Source organism: Alligator mississippiensis, chromosome 12, assembly GCF_030867095.1.
Source record: "Alligator mississippiensis isolate rAllMis1 chromosome 12, rAllMis1, whole genome shotgun sequence".
In the NCBI taxonomy this organism is placed as follows: Eukaryota; Metazoa; Chordata; order Crocodylia; family Alligatoridae; genus Alligator; species Alligator mississippiensis.
The window spans coordinates 45,261,092-45,277,854 of NC_081835.1; the positions used below are offsets into that span (position 1 = coordinate 45,261,092).

The 16,763-nt window shown below is 48.9% G+C and overlaps 1 protein-coding gene across 1 annotated transcript in view; it reads right to left on the reverse strand.

Annotated features, from left to right (window-relative positions):
* The window catches only part of CISH (cytokine inducible SH2 containing protein), a 49,506-nt gene that overhangs the window by 31,441 nt on the left and 1,302 nt on the right, over positions 1-16,763 (reverse strand). Inside the window, exon 2 of the mRNA XM_059715386.1 lies at positions 15,026-15,223. The gene's annotated coding sequence lies outside the window, so the exon portion shown is untranslated. The remainder of the gene's footprint in view (positions 1-15,025; positions 15,224-16,763) is intronic.

Below are 16,763 nucleotides of genomic sequence, written 5' to 3' on the forward strand. Positions count from 1 at the left end.
TTTGCAAACCTATCACTTCCAGGCAGCAGTTTCAGTGAAACTCCATAGGATCCCTTTAGGCATCCACAGCTCCAGTTCAGTTTGTAGCAGAGTTGGCATGCTCCCCTGGCATTCCTTTTTTGCTCTGCTTCTTTCAGATCATCAGATCAGCAACATACTTTGTGGCTGCCATCACCCCATTCTCTAAGGGTCTGGAACAGGGGTGGGCAAAATATGGCTCACAGGCTGGATCCAGCCCGCCAGGCAATTCCATCTGGCCCACAGAGCCCCTCCATAAGCTGAAAGAATTATCATGGGCCCTAGCCCTTGGCTGCCCCTCTCCAAGCTGGTGCCTCCATGCAGGAGATGCAGCTCTGGTTGCTAAGCAACCAACCCCCACCCCAGCTTGGCCTGACCCACTCCAGCACTGGAGACAAGAAGCTTCTGCCTGGCGAAGGCTTTTGCCTGATGACCCAGGGGCTGTCTCCCAGCCCACCCTCCCAGGAGAGTGGAAATTCAGGTAAGGGCCCCACCAGGCTACTCCCACTGTGGGAAAGGGAGCCGGGAGCATGGAGAGCCACATGCTGTGGGGCCTGGCCAGGCTGGCCCTGCATGCTGCAGGAGCAGGAGACCCACATTCTGTGGGGCTGGGTTCAGCTGGTCCTGCAACCTGCTGGCTTGTGTGGCTGGGGAATCTGGAGGGAGCGCTATACGGTCAGGTGGGCTGGTTTCACATGCAGCTGGAGTGCTATAGGGCCTCGTGAGCTGGTTCGGCTCACTGCTGCCACATATGGCTGGGGACTCAGGTGGGAGCCGTGTGCTATGGGGTCAGGTGGGGCTGGTCCCGCATAGGGTAGCCATTTGTCTAGTTTTATAGAGGACAGTCTGGTTTTCTGGTCCTTAGAAAACTTCTGTCCTCTACCAGACGCCTTTATGTCCTTTATTTTTCAGTGTTCAGCACCCTCCTCCTCCCCCGCCACTAACTGCTGGGGCTGCCCGCAGGAGCTCCCTGCTGGGCCCACTCCCACCGCTGACACCACCACGGCTCCCTGTGGGAGCTCCCTGCTCACTGCCACCACGCTCCCACTGCCACCACCTGCGGGAGCTCGCCCGGCACTGGGTACTGTCCTCTACTCTTGAGGTACCTTAATGGCCACCCTAGTCTTGCATGCTGCCACCACGTGCGGCTTCGGGGACACTGGTGGGAGCATGGGAGCTAAGTGCTATGGGGCCAGGTGGGGCTGGCCCACTTACTGCCACCACATCCAGCTGTGGGGACTCGCACACTCCAGGGACTCCAAGGAACCTGTCCCCTTACACACACACAGCAAGCACACACCCATACCCTCCCACAGCCCCCACATACACTCCCACACAATCCACCCCCCACCATACCAACATACACACCCCTCCCACACCCCATACCCACACCCCCCAATGTACACCCCTTTATCCCTGACACACACAGTGTACAAGAGTAAGTTTGTATTTTGAGCTATTATGCAATGGCCTCTATATACACTATGCAAACACACATAAATCAGGGCAACATTTTTTTTTTAAATAAAATTAAAATGCTATAGTAGATGTTTGATTTTTAGTATATGATTTGTTTTTTTTCTAGTTCCAAGATGGTAACCCCCCTCCCCCCCCCCCAAAAAAAGGAGTACTTCTGGGGGCAAGGGGAAGGACTTCAGGTGTCAAAGGTCAGGGGTTAGGAGCAGGACTTCCAATCCCAAGATGACAAACAGGGGGTGGGGCACCTGTCAAGTGGTGGGGCTATACTTGTGGCCCTCAATAGCTCACCAAAACTTGTTAAGCAGCCCTCCAGCCGAAATAATTGCCCACCCCGGTCTAGAAGCTGCAGGTGGTGATCCTGAAAGGGGAAATATGAAGTGAATGGCCATGGTTCCTATCTCTGTTTCTACAGTCTCAGAAAGAAAGCCTCAGTCTCCCTGTAATTTCTGGAATGCCATCTCATAGTTCCAGAGATGTAGAGTTGGAAGGGACCTAAGTAGATCATCAAGTCCAACCCCCTGCCCTAGGCAGGAGTGACTACTGGGCTCATATGACCCCAGCTAGGTAATTATCAAGCCTCCTCTTAAAGACCCCCAAGGTAGGAGCCAGCACCATTTCCCTTGGAAGTTGGTTCCAGATCCTAGCTGCCCTAACTGTGAAGTAGTGCCTTCTAATGTCCAGCCTTCTCCAGACCCACTTCCCAGTCCTAAGATCCTGGTGGTGCTAAGTCCTCTGTCTCCAGGTACCCTCAGTAAGTGGCTGGTCACAATGCAGGGGGAAGCAGAAGTACTGCACTTCCCACTCCCTTGGATACATGTCTCCACTAGGGGCTGACTTGTCAGCAGACAGCGTGGGATCACACTGTTAATGTCTGCTTTTGCCATTCCAGGGGTATTGCTGGCCTTGGAGGATGCAGCACTGGTTAGAGTAACAGAATGGGAGGGAAAGCACCTTTTTGCAAGTGGCAAGGGAACCCTGCTAGGTATGCCTTGTGGCTATTCATGATGGTATCTCCAGATGATATGCAAGAATGAATGGAGGTGACCAGCTATTTGAAAGCCTACCATTCTTGGCAATATTAGAATGTTGTAAAAGCACTTCCTGTACTTCAAATTCCAGTTTATCTTCTGAGTTGACTTGATCCAAGCCTTCTGGGATATAAACATGTATCTGCAGTGACTCGCTACGAACTTTTATTTTCTTTAAAAGAAGTTAATTTAGGCTTGTCCAGGTGAGAAGTCAGTAATATTAAAGTGTGCACAAGTGCAGCTCTACATCTCTTCATCTGTGAGGTTTGCTGTTGTAGAGGAGAATGCAGTTTCTTATTGTTTTTAATTCTTCCCATAATCCTGGAGGAGGACCACCACAATGACTGCTCTGTCTTTTGAGTCTTTAGCATAGAACGCTCTGTCTTTTGAGTCTGGCATGCCTAGGGCAAAAGGGAGTATGTGAAGTGTGGCAGGTCCTAGGTTAGAGTGGCCATTGGCCCCATTTTATTTTTAAACGCTTTGTACCGTCCATTCCTGAATGAGAATCAGACTACAAAAAGTCCTATTTCTCTGTTCGCTTGTGAAAAGTCATGTCAGTCATTTGTCCTCGTGATTCTACGGGATGTGCCCAGAGGTAGGGCAGTGAACAGCCACGAGGAGCAGGGTTCTGAGCCAGCCAGGGAGGGAGGGAGATGGAAGAGTCCAGAGGCTGGTCACTCCATGCCTGTGCGAGGAGCCATGGCTGCATTAGACATGCAGGCACAGTGAGATGTGAGGCACTGTCACGCGCCTGAGGTCCCTGACCCTGGGCTGGGCATGTGTGGGTGAGCCTGGGGCAGCTGAGCTGCCAGAGCTGGGCAGTTTGCCTATGTAAAAAGAGAGCCCTGGGCTCTCTGTTACTTTAAGATAAAGGCAGCCCAGCCAGGGAGAACTGCAGAGCAGACAGGGTGCAGCAGCTGCCAGGGCAACAGGGCAAATTGAGGCAGTCAGCTGACTGGATGTAGGCAGGGCTCTGGGAGCTTATAAGCCCAAGGCTGAGGCTGACTCAGGGGAGTCTCTCCCTGGCTGGCACAGGGAAAGGAGCTCCTGCCCGGGGGAGCCACCCAGGGATGCTGGGCTGACTGTTTTGCTGCCTGCAGCAACAGGGAGGCTCAGGGAACTTGTGAGGTACCCTGGCAGGGAGGCATACTATACTGGTGGTTTGGGATGAGGCTGGAAGGGGAGGCAAAGAGGCCTCATTAGTGCCCAGGGGGCACTTGACTGACTTGAGCCCTGCCAGGGGAAGGCTCAAGCAGTTATTGAGCCTAGAACGGGCAGAGAGAGAGAGGGTGCATCCACATAGGGGCCTGAGGCCCGCCAGACAGGGGACAGGGGCCCAGTGACAGGAGGGAAAAGCGAGACCTAGAGCCTTAATGCCAGATCCAATTCAGTGGGCCCAGGCTAGAAGGCCTAGCTAGATTAAAGGGGCAGAGGCTGAGGAGGCCAAAGCCCCACAGAAGAAACAACATTACCATAAGACCCGCGAGGCATGGGGTGTGGTAAAGGGGAGGATTTGGAGCCATACAATTAGCCCGTAAGGCTTTGGGTGCCTGGCTGGGCACAGTTGACTACAGAGGCCCAGCCTGCGACTACAGAGGCCCAGGCAGGGGCTTGGGACCAGCGAGGACTAGTAGGGTGACGGGCACTCTAGCAGGGGTTCGGTGGAACCAGAGCTACGCAGAAGTCTGTGGGCAGCCTCCCATTCATTTATATTTCCATCAAGGTGTGGCAGAAAAACAGGAGGTCTCCCTAGGGGCGGAGCTGGGCACAGTTGCAGAGCCACCATGGGGCATCACGGCCACCCCTGGGACCCTGATGTGTTACAGTCTGCATACACCCCCACTTGAACTGCCTCAACACAAGGTAATGGCTTTGAGAGCAGGGTAGTGCAGCACCGTATTTGTATCTGCTGAAACACTGGAGGGACTGGCAGGAGGCTCTTTTCACTGTCTTTGCACCCACAGTCCAGTGAGTCCCTGGAGTGTCCTGCTGCATGGGGAGGAGCTTTGGGCAGAGAGGCATCCAGGCTCCTGGGCCAGTTTATAAAGCCGTTATTTCTCTTCTGGGACAGGCAAACTTGTCTGTCTCCTGGGGAAGCTGGGCTGGACTTTTTATAGATTTCATAGACATTAGGGCTGGAAAGGACCACGGAAGATCATCGAGTCCAGCCCCCCGCCCAAAGGGCAGGAAGTCAGCTGGGGTCATAGGATCCCAGCAAGATAAGCATCCAGTTTCATCTTGAAGGTGTTCAATGAAGGCGCTTGAACAACCTCCGGTGGCAGGCTGTTCCAGACCTTGGGGGCTCGGACAGTAAAGAAATTCTTCCTTATGTCCAGCCTGAAACGATCTTGTAGTAGTTTGTGACCATTCGACCTCGTCATCCCTTGGGGCGCTTTGGTGAACAAACGTTCCCCCAGATACTGGTGGTCACCCCTGATAAACTTGTAGGTGGCCATCAGATCACCCCTGAGCCTGCGCTTTTCCAGGCTAAAGAGCCCCAGGGCTCTCAGCCTGTCATCGTAGGGTCTGCTTCCCTGACCTCTGATCATGCGCGTGGCTCTTCTCTGGACTCTCTCAAGCTTCTCCACATCATTTTTGAATTGTGGAGCCCAAAACTGGACACAGTACTCCAGCAGTGGCCTCACTAAGGCCGAGTACAGGGGGAGAATGACGTCCCGGGATTTGCTTGAGAAGCATCTATGGATGCAAGCCAGCGTTTTGGTCGCTTTACTAGCCGCAGCATCGCATTGCAGGCTCATGTTCATCTTGTGGTCAATGATGACCCCCAAGTCTCTTTCTTCCATAGTGCTAGCCAACATAGCACTGCCGAGCCTATAAGGATGCTGCAGGTTTTTTTTCCCAAGGTGGAGAACCTTGCATTTATCGGCGTTGAACACCATCAGATTCTCATCCGCCCACTTGCTGAGCCTGTCCAGGTCAGCCTGGATCATCCGCCTGTCTTCTGGTGTGGATGCTTTGCCCCAAAGTTTGGTGTCATCTGCGAACTTGGCCAGTCCGCTTCTGACTCCAGTGTCCACATCATTAATGAAGATGTTGAACAGTATGGGTCCAAGGACAGAGCCCTGGGGGACCCCACTGGTCACAGGACACCACGACGAGTGACTTCCATCAATTACTACCCTCTGGGTCCGACCACGGAGCCAATTTTCCAGCCAGTGGATCGTGGAGGACCCAAGGCGACAATTGGCCAGTTTCTCCAAGAGACGATCATGGGACACCAGATCGAAGGCTTTTTTGAAGTCAAGATATATGACATCAATCTCATCTCCCTTGTCCAGGTGATAGGTCACCTGGTCGTAGAATGAAATGAGATTGGTCAAGCAAGACCTACCCGCAACAAACCCGTGCTGGCTATCCCTTAAGATGTTGGCGTCGGCCAGTCCATTAAGGATGGCCTCTTTAATAAACTTTTCTAAGATCTTCCCCGGGATAGAAGTCAGGCTGATGGGCCTATAGTTAGCTGGATCCACTTTCCTCCCTTTCTTGAAGATAGGCACCACGTTGGCCTTCTTCCAGTCTTCGGGCACTACACCAGAGCGCCAAGAGTTTTCAAAGATCCGCACTAGAGGCTGGGCTATGATGCTCACCAGCTCCTTGAGTACCCTGGGGTGAAGATTGTCAGGGCCGGCTGACTTGAAGGTATCCAGCTTCTCAAGATGTTCCTTCACAAAGTCAGCATTAATGGAGGGCAGGGGATCACCCTCACCCGGACTTCCCGGCCCAGTAGCGGGCATGGGCGTCCCATGGGGCTGATGAAAGACCGACGCAAAGTACCTATTTAATAGGTTGGCTTTTTCCTGGGCGTCAGTTGTCAGTTGCCCCATCTGGTTCAGCAGGGGTCCAACGTTGCCCCTGCTTTTCCTCCGGCTCCCCACATATCTGAAAAAGGACTTTGTATTGTCCTTGATGCTCAAAGCTAGCTGGAGTTCAGTTGCAGCCTTGGCTTTCCTGGTCTGCTCCCTATAGGACCGGACCAGTGCAGAATAATCCTCCTTGGAGGTGACTCCCATCCTCCATCCTTTGTAGGCCTTTCTTTTTAGCCTCAGGAGGTCTGCTAGGTCCCTGGAGAGCCAGGAGGGCTGCTGTGCCCTCTTGCTGCCTTTCCTCCGAGATGGAATAGACTTAGTTTGTGCATTGAGGATCGCTCCCTTGAGGAGCAACCACTCTTCTTGAACTCCCCTCTCCCTGTGGTCACAGTCCCTTAGGGCCTCACTGACAAGCCTCCTGAGCTTGTCAAAGTCGGCTTTCCTGAAGTCAAGGACTTCCGTGTTGCTGGCTGACTTGCCAGCTTTTCGGCGGATGGTGAAGGTGATCAGCTCGTGAAGAGTAAGAGATGGTCCCAGTGCGGGGAGGGGGTGCTCAAGCTTCACACCTGCTATGTCCCATTCTCTGAAGGCTGGACTGCAGAAGCAAAGGGGAATTTCCCCGATCCTTTCTCTGCTCACTGGGGCAGAGTGGGGTTCAGGGGACCCATGCTGGGTGGGGGGAAACCCCTGAGGTGGGGGCATCTTGCACCCCACACCTGGCTGTGGGGGAAGGTACCTAGCATGGGTCTTCTAAGCCCCACTCTGCCTCACTGCGCAAAGAAGGGGAGGGGAAAATTCCCCTGCTCTCCCATATGGCATCAGAGCAAAGTAGGGCTCAGGAGACTCTGTGCCCTGCCCCGCTGTGCACCCAGCTGTGAGGCAGTCACCCGGCAGGGGAGAACCCACCCCCCTCCCTCCCTCTCAGCATCACCCCACTCACCCCACATCCAACCAGCCAAGCAAAACCTTAGTTTGGTCCTGCTTTGAGCAGGGGGTTGGATTAGATGACCTCCTGAGGTCCTTTCCAATCTTAAATTTCTATGACTTTAGTCAGAGGGCAGGAAAGCCTCCTTGGCTCAGGAAGGAACTTCTGGGTCTCCTGAAACTTAAAAGAGAAGCCTACACCAGATGGAAAACTGGAATTATCACCAAGGAGGGCTATTCAGCACTAGCCCATACCTGTAGGGAGCAGTCAGAAAAGCGAAAGCAGTAACTGAACTCAGGCTAGCCACCAGAATCAAGGATAACAAAAAGCTGTTCTTCAGATATGTGGGAAGTCAGAGGAAGAACAAAAGCAACACTGGCCCCTCGCAAGATCAAATGGGGCAGCTGACATCTGACACCCAAGAAAAGGCCAATCTCCTAAACGATTACTTTGCATCAATTTTCCACCTGCCCAACGGGGTCACACTGTCAGACAGGATGACAAGCATCCAGGGCTAGGGAGATGGGCCCACAATTGATGTAGATCAAGTGAGACAACACCTTGAGAGGCCTGACATCCATAAGTCTGCGGACCCAGACAGATTGCACACAAGAGTCTTAAAAGAGCTGGCAGACATCATAGCATGCCCTATGGCCAAGATATATGAAAGCTTGTGGTGCTGGAGTGATGTACCAGAAGAGTAGGAAAGAGCCAACGTGGTCCCAATCTTCAAGAAAGGGAGGAAGGAAGATCCAGGGAATTACAGACCTATCAGTCTCACATCCATCCCTGAAAGATCTTGGAGACAATTATCAAGGGATCTATCTGCAACAGGCTAACAGAAGGCAACCTACTACATACCAGCCAACATGGTTTTATTACTGGAAGGTCTTGCCTGACCAGCTTCATCTTCTTCTATGACCAGGTGATGCATTGCCTAGACAAGGAAGACAAGGTTGATGTCATTTATCTGGATTTCAAGAAAGCCTTTGACTTGGTCTCCCATGATGTCCTCATGACCAAGCTGGGGAACTGTGGCCTTGACCATCTCATGGTCCGATGGCTGGGGAACTGGAGTCCTCCAGGGCTCAGTGCTCGGGCCGGTACTCTTCATTATCTTCATTAATGGTCTGAATTCGGGCATCAGATGCAGACTGGCAAAGTTCATGGACGATGCTAATCTATGAGGGAAAACGGTCACACTGGAGGACAGGCTGGGGGTACAGGCCGACCTGGACATGCTTGCAAAGTGGGCAGATCAAAACCTGATGGCATTCAACATAGAGAAATGCAGGGTACTCCACCTTGGGAGAAAAAAAACAGCATCATACTTATAGGCTCAGCGGTGCTATGCTTGCTAGCACCACAACCAAGAGACTTGGGGGTCTTGACTGACCACAAGATGAACATGAGTCACCAATGCAATGCTGTGGCTGGCAAAGCAAACCAAACTCTGGCATGCATCCACCGATGCATCTCAAGCAAAACCAGGGATGTCATCCTCCCGCTTTATTTGGCCTTAGTGAGGCCACAGCTGGATTACTGTGTCCAGTTTTGGGCCCCTCACTTCAGGAGGGATGTGATATGCTCAAGAGAGTCCAGAGGAGTGCCACCCGTATGATTAAAGGCCAAGAGAGCAAGCTTTACAAAGAGAGGCTGAGGGACATGAAACTGTTCCGGCTGGCGAAGAGAAGGCTCAGGGGGGACTTGCTGGCTGCCTATTAGGGCTGTGTGAAATTTTGCGGGCTGTTTCATTTTGACACTGTTTCGACTTGTTTCGAGCTCGAAACAGCGAAATTGAAACTAAACGAAGGGCTTCAAAACAGCCTCAAAACTAAACAAGGGCAGTCGAAACATATCAAAAGTTTCGAAATGTTTCAAGTTTCGAAGCTAAAGCTGGGCTTGCCTGCAGGAAAACAAAAATTAAAGAGAGGGAGGGGAGAGATGAGGGAAGGACACAATGAGGGTGTGCCTTAACACACACTGGAGAAGAAGCTCCTGCAGGAGAGGAAAGTAAGGGTCTATGACAGTTTGGTTGCCTGAGATGCTGCTGATGCTACTCCTCACTAAGTTATTATTTTACCTGTTGTCATTTAAAGTGGTGGACTGGACTGAGGATGTAGGGGTGGAGGAGACCTCAATGGGGCACACTACTGTGTCGTGTAGAGGCCCCAGCAACAGTGAGGGCGTGCCTTAACACACACACACAGTCACACATGTCATGAGTTTTGGTTGCAGCAGCTTGAGGTGCAGTTTCCCAGAAATCCCTGCACCTATCTCCTTGAAAGCTGACAGGCTTCATGGCCTCAGCAGGAGCTACCACGCATGCAGTTTTCACCCTGCTGTGCCTTAACACATACATGTGACATGAGTTTTGTTTGTTGGCAGCTTGAGGTGCAGCTTCCCAGAAACCCTTGCACCTATCTCCTTGAAACTTGGCAGGCTTCATGTACTCAGAAGGGCCTACTGTCCCTGCTGTCTTCATCTAAACCTGCCAAAAATGACAAAAGTTATAGGCATTTTTGTGCTTCCCCATTATGGCCTATGGGCGAAACATCGAAATAGCGTCGAAACAGCAAAACAGTTTCAACAAAACTAAACAGAACAGTGCTTTTGAAACAAAACAAAACACTGTTCCATCAAAACAGCAAAATGGAAGTCAAAACAAAATGGTGCTGTTTTGTACAGCTCTACTACCTATTAGAGAGGCAGCAGCAAGGCGCCAGACTTCCATGCGTAGACCCTGAGATGGTGCAGAGTCACTTGGAGGAACTGGATGCCTTTAAGTCGGCAGGCCCGGATGAGCTCCATCCGAGGGCGCTGAAGGCACTGGCCGACATCATTGCAGAGCCACTGGCGGGAATATTTGAACGCTTGTGGCGCACGGGGCAAGTCCCAGAGGAGTGGAAAAGGGCCAATGTGGTCCCCATTTTCAAGAAGGGGAGGAAGGAGGACCCGGGCAACTATAGGCCAGTCAGTCTCACCTCCATCCTTGGTAAAGTCTTTGAAAAAATTATCAAGGCTTACATTTGCGAGAGCCCGGCAGGACAAATTATGCTGAGGGGAAACCAGCATGGGTTTGTGGCAGGCAGATCGTGCCTGACCAATCTAGTCTCTTTTTATGACCAGGTTACGAAACGCCTGGACACAGGAGGAGGGGTGGATGTCGTATACTTAGACTTCAGGAAGGCCTTCGATATGGTATCCCACCCCATACTGGTGAACAAGTTAAGAGACTGTGACTTGGATGACTACACAGTCCGGTGGGTGGAGAATTGGCTAGAGGGTCGCACCCAGAGAGTCGTGGTGGATGCGTCGGTTTCGACCTGGAAGGGTGTGGGCAGTGGGGTCCCGCAGGGCCCGGTCCTTGGACCAATACTCTTTAATGTCTTCATCAGCGACTTGGACGAGGGAGTGAAATGTACTCTGTCCAAGTTTGCAGATGACACAAAGCTATGGGGAGAAGTGGACACGCCGGAGGGCAGGGAACAGCTGCAAGCAGACCTGGACAGGTTAGACAAGTGGGCAGAAAACAACAGAATGCAGTTCAACAAGGAGAAATGCAAGGTGCTGCACCTAGGGAGGAAAAATGTCCAGCACACCTACAGCCTAGGGAATGACCTGCTGGGTGGCACGGAAGTGGAAAGGGATCTTGGAGTCCTAGTGGACTCTAAGATGAACATGAGTCGGCAGTGTGACGAAGCCATCAGAAAAGCCAATGGCACTTTATCGTGCATCAGCAGATGCATGACGAACAGGTCTAAGGAGGTGATACTTCCCCTCTATCGGGCGCTGGTCAGACCGCAGTTGGAGTACTGCGTGCAATTCTGGGCGCCGCAATTCAAGAGGGATGCGGATAACCTGAAGAGGGTCCAGAGAAGGGCCACTCGTATGGTTAAGGACCTGCAGACCAAGCCCTACAAGGAGAGACTAGAGAAATTGGACCTTTTCAGCCTCCGCAAGAGAAGGTTGAGAGGCGACCTTGTGGCTGCCTATAAGTTCATCACGGGGGCACAGAAGGGAATTGGTGAGGTTTTATTCACCAAGGCGCCCTCGGGGGTTACAAGAAATAATGGCCACAAGCTAGCAGAGAGCAGATTTAGATTGGACATTAGGAAGAACTTCTTCACAGTTAGTGGCCAAGGTCTGGAACGGGCTCCCAAGGGAGGTGGTGCTCTCCCCTACCCTGGGGGTCTTCAAGAGGAGGTTAGATAAGCATCTAGCTGGGGTCATCTAGACCCAGCACTCTTTCCTGCGTATGCAGGGGGTCGGACTCAATGATCTATTGAGGTCCCTTCCGACCCTAACATCTATGAATCTATAAGTATATAAGTGGGGAGTGCATCAGGATCTGGGAGAACAGTTGTCCACAATGGCTACCCAAGGGATAACTATGTCTAACGGCCACAAACTTCTAGAAGGCAGATTCGGACTCAATATAAGAAAAAACTTCTTTGCAGTCCGAGTGTCCAAGGTCTGGAATAGACTCCTCCCAGAGGTGGTGCAAGCACCTACTCTAGACTCATTCAAAAGGTGCATCAGGATGCTTATCTTTCTGGGATCATTTGATCCCTGCGGACTTCTTGCCTCTGGCAGGGGAGCTGGACTAGATGACTTCACAAGGTCCCTTGCAGCCTCTAATATCTATGAAATCTATGAATTTTGCACAGTGCAAGCTGAAAAGATAAGGACGAGCAATGTGAAGACACCCCGTGTAGCAAAGAAAATTTCTGCCACATATTGAGTAAAGCAGTTTCCTGCAGGTACTCTTCATACAGATGGTAGCAAAGCAGCTGAAAAACAGCCTGTGTGCTTCTGTTCAGTGGTAATTAGTCCCATGATGGGCTCCCTCAGCCAAAGGCATGGAAGAGCCTGCCCTGAAAAACACCTGAAATTGGCTCTGGTGAACCTACTTTTCTCCCAACCAGGGCCTGAATTACAGTAGTCCCTACTGATAACACGTAGCAGCCCTGGCATGGAGAGAGAGGAAGGTGCAATACCTGTCTCATCCAACCAAAAAAGGGGAGAATCTGACTATGCATCACAATTTTATGTTAGAGGTCACCATGGTCATTGCTGGTTACTTGACCCTAGAGCAGTAGAGGTCAGAAACATGAACAAAGCAGTTCATTGAGAGGGCATAGAGCGCTTGCAGTAAGGCCATTCAGATCAACTAAATGAATTGGGAAGGACAGTGTAGAAATAAAACCTAAAGCAACACATTTGAAAACATGACAAATTTGTCCTTGGCTCCTCTAGGAACAGATTTGCTTCTTTTGGGACAAAGCACTTTTAGAGAGGACCTCATATGTTCACTGCTTTTGGAGATTGTGACTGCTTCACTTTGCACAGTTTAAACCAGTGATTCTCAACCAGGTTGTTGTGGCACCCTGGAGTGCCATGAGATCCTCTGAAGGGTTCCTTGAGTTGTGTGGAGATAAGTGGATAAGCATAAGCTCAGGTTCCTTCCTTCCTGGCCACTCCTCCACCCCCACTGCATGGCCCCTCTGCAAGGAAGTAAGCACTGTAATACATTTGATTTGAAATGGAGTGCCACTCAATTCACAAAAGTCATGGAGGGGTGCGTCAAGTTTAGGTGCCATGCATCTAAAAAGGCTGAGAACCACTGTTTTAAATTATACATATGTCTGTGGCCAATTTTATTTTAGAATGAGGAAACTTTTGAGTAGAGGACTACAATTTTTCTTTTTTAACTTAACTTGTATTTTGATCCTGAAGATCACTTTTTTTTTAAACAACAAACTTGTACATTTCTTGTGTGCACAATTAGAATGCTAGAAAGGAGCCACTCAAGTTAGACTTCTGACACAGAGAAAGAAACATCTGTAATAAATGTGACAGTGCTGCAAGACACTGGCCACATCTACAGTAGCTTGTTACTATTGCGCAGTAGCATCACATCATGCTTTGTGCCATGCAACACTACTGCACAGTACTAATGAGCTACTGCACAGTCAGCATCACCTAAAAGCCATTCAGTGATGCTATTGTGCAGTAACTCTGGTTACTGCATAGTCATTTAGTAATTGTATATGCAAGTACTAAATGACTGCGCAGTAATGACTGTGCAGTCAGCGTCTCATGTAGACAAAGCCACTGTTACTTATTTCCTGATTCCAGTCATATGGCTTGACTCAGGGTTATATTTTAAATCTTTTCAAGTGATGCTGACTGCAGTGATTATTTTAACCATTTTCATGAGCAACACAACCTTCTCTCCAGGTACAAAAGTTCTTCTGTGTAGTTTGGGGATGGGGAAATTCTTTGGTTTGCTCTGAGTGTTTTGGAGTTTAGTTTAGTTTGGTTTGGTTTGGGGGTTTTTTTCTGATGTGGAGAGGAGGTTCATACATAGAAAATAATTGTTTTAACAGAACATTTTATTTGCTTTATAGTAAACTCCATGAAGCACATTCTCTTCCACCTGCTAGGCACATAACTGGATTTAGGAGCTTAAGTGTAACTGTTTGAGTCCCTGAAAAACAGTTCATATGAAAGGTCAGTGGGTCCTCCTCCTCACGGTTTTTTTTTAACTTAATCTTAAGGGCCAGGTGGGGATATATTACAAAAGTAGATGCAAGATGAATTTGCATGGACTTGAAAACAGTGGAATAAAATTGCACTTAGGTGCCTGAGTCTACTTACATGCTTAATAGGTGGAATAGAATTTATATAGGAGGGCCTGAATTTGACCAGCTGGAAGTAAATAATTTAGGCCTCCATAAGAAGGGACTCTGCACACAATGACAAGCACACCTTTGAAATGGTAAATAACCTACGCATCAACATTAGCCAAACATTTTCTTAGAGGAAAAGCTGTCAGATAGGTAGGGTGTTACTAATTTTCTCTTCCTTTTCCCCTTTTTATATAATAGGGATAATAGTACTACTCTTAAAGATAAGGTGCTCAGTGCTCCAGTAAAGGAGATCATATAAGCATGTTAGATAGACAGCAAGAGGAAGACATGTTGGAACAGACATGGGCCTAATCCTTCTGACTATCCAAACAATTGTCAGTGCTTCAGGAAGATATATAAACACTACCATGCATGCATCCAGTGTTGCTACAGTCATTTGTAAAGAATTCTTACTAACTAACAGGGTAGTTTGTAGTCTCTCAGGACACTGGAGCTAGCAGTTGGAAATACCCCCGAGCCCTTCAAACATAAGTGTTCCACAGGAGAATCAGCAGTCAAGCTGGAAGTGGAAGCCTGATATTATAGTCAGGTCATTGTAATGTTCAGTAGGGGGAGAAAACATAGCCCAGCATGACAGGTGCTAGCTTGGAATCTGGGAGATCCAGGTTCTGTGCTCTGCCCTGCCAGTGACATTCTATGTGACTGCGAGCAAGGCACTTCCTCTCCCTCTGTGGGATCCATAAAGGAAGTGTTTGTTGCAGGTTCTGCCAGATTACCAGTAAGTGCAGCCTGCTTTTCCTCCAACACCACTGACATCAATGTAACACTGAAACGAGAATTGGTGGGACTATTAGATGATTAAGATGTAAAAGATGCATTTGTGGATAGCAAAGCCATAGCAGAGAAACGAAACAAATGCTTTGCATTAGTGTTTTACAAAGAAGACCCTGTGGAAATCCCCATGTGCCACATCTATCCTTTCTAGTAGATGGGTCTGAAGAGCTGGACCATATTAAAGTAACAACAGAGGAAGCTTTAGAATGAACCAATAAACTAAATACTAATAAGTCCCCAGGACCGGATGGCATTCACCTGTGAGTTCTGAAGGAATCCAAGGTGAAATTGCAGAACTGCTGGCAATAGTCTGTGATCTATCATTACAAACAGCCTCTGTGCCAGAGGACTGGTAGGCTGCTAGTATAACATCCATCTTCAAAGTAGGCTCCTGAGCTGATACTGGAAACTACAGACCAATGAGTCTCGCTTCCTTCTCTGTCAAGTTGGTAGAATCTGTAATTAAAAATAAAATCAGCAGTCACAAATATGATCTGTTGGGGAAGAGACATGGTTTTGAAAAAGGGAAATCCTGCCTCATAAACCTGCCGGAGTTCTTTGAGGATGTTAACAAGCATGTGGACAAGGGGGATCCAGTTGATACAATACCTTTGGACATTCAAAGAGCATTTGACAAGGTCCCTCAAAGGCTTTTGAAAAAACTGTGTTGACATGGGATTGGAGAAAAGGTTCTTTTGTGGAGTGAGAGCTGGGTACCAGGTAGGAAGCAAAGGATAGGGCTAAATGGTCACTTTCAGAATGGAGGAAGGTCAAAAGTGGAGCCCTACAAGGATCTCTGCCAGGCCCAATTTTATTCAATATTTCCATTAGTGACCTGATAATGGCGATGCAATATCCAAGTTTGCAGATTATACTATATTATTCTGGGTAGGTACAGAGAAGGGCAGCCAAAATGATCAGGAGCCTGGAACAGTTGCCATACCAGGAGAGACTAAAAAAGCTAGGACCTTTCATTTTGGAAAGGAGAAGGCTAAGAGGGATATGATAGCTATAAAATAATGAAGGGTGACAAACAAGTGAACAGGGAGCTGTTTATTCACCAAGTCCCAGAATATTACAAGTAGGAGGAACCTGCTTAAATTAGGAGACAGGTTTAAAACAAACAAGAGAAAATATTTTTTTATGCAACACATTGCATAAAAAATTGTCACAGGAGGTGGTAGATGGCATAGCCAGGTTAAAAAGAGGACTAGATACATTCCTGGAGGATAGTTTTTCATTATTAACTTCAGTATCTTTTACTCAGTGCTCCTCGAATTCTTTTTTTGCCCTGCCTTATTTTGGTTTTACACTTTAACTTGCCAGAGTTTGTGAACTTTACTGTTTTTCTCATTTGGGCATACCTTCCATTTTTTTTAGGATTTTTTTTTTTGCCTTGAATGTCCTTTACTGTTAAACCAGGCAGCAGTTTTACTGGTCTGCTCCGTACCCTTTTAGATTTGTGGTATACACTTTTCCTGCGTGTCTAATATGGTATTTTTAAACAGCTTCCAAGCTACCTGCAGGCTTTTTACATTTTTGACTGCTCCTTGAAACTTCTTTCTAACTTCCTCATTTTTGTGTAATTTCTCTTTCTGAAGTTGTATATTACCTTGGTGGACTTTTTGGCTTACTTCCTCTCGCCAGAATGTTGAATGTAATTATGCTGTAGTTACTATTACAGTGTTTCACCACCTCTTGAACCAGACCATGGCTGTTAGTTAGGATTAGGTCTAGAATTGCTTCTCTTCCTGTGGGGTCCAAGATGAGTTGTTCTAGGAAGAACATCCAGAAATTTTATTTCTATACCTTCCCCCAATGAGGTGTTTACCCAGTCTGCATGAGGATACTTGATGTCTCCCATTACTACTGGTTGTCCCATTTTGGACAGAAGGGAGTCCAAGGGCAGGAAAAAGCCCTAAGGAGAAGTAGGGCACCCTGTGACTACAGAAGGGCAGACAGACCTATTATTATGGGTTTATGAAAATGGGTAGGG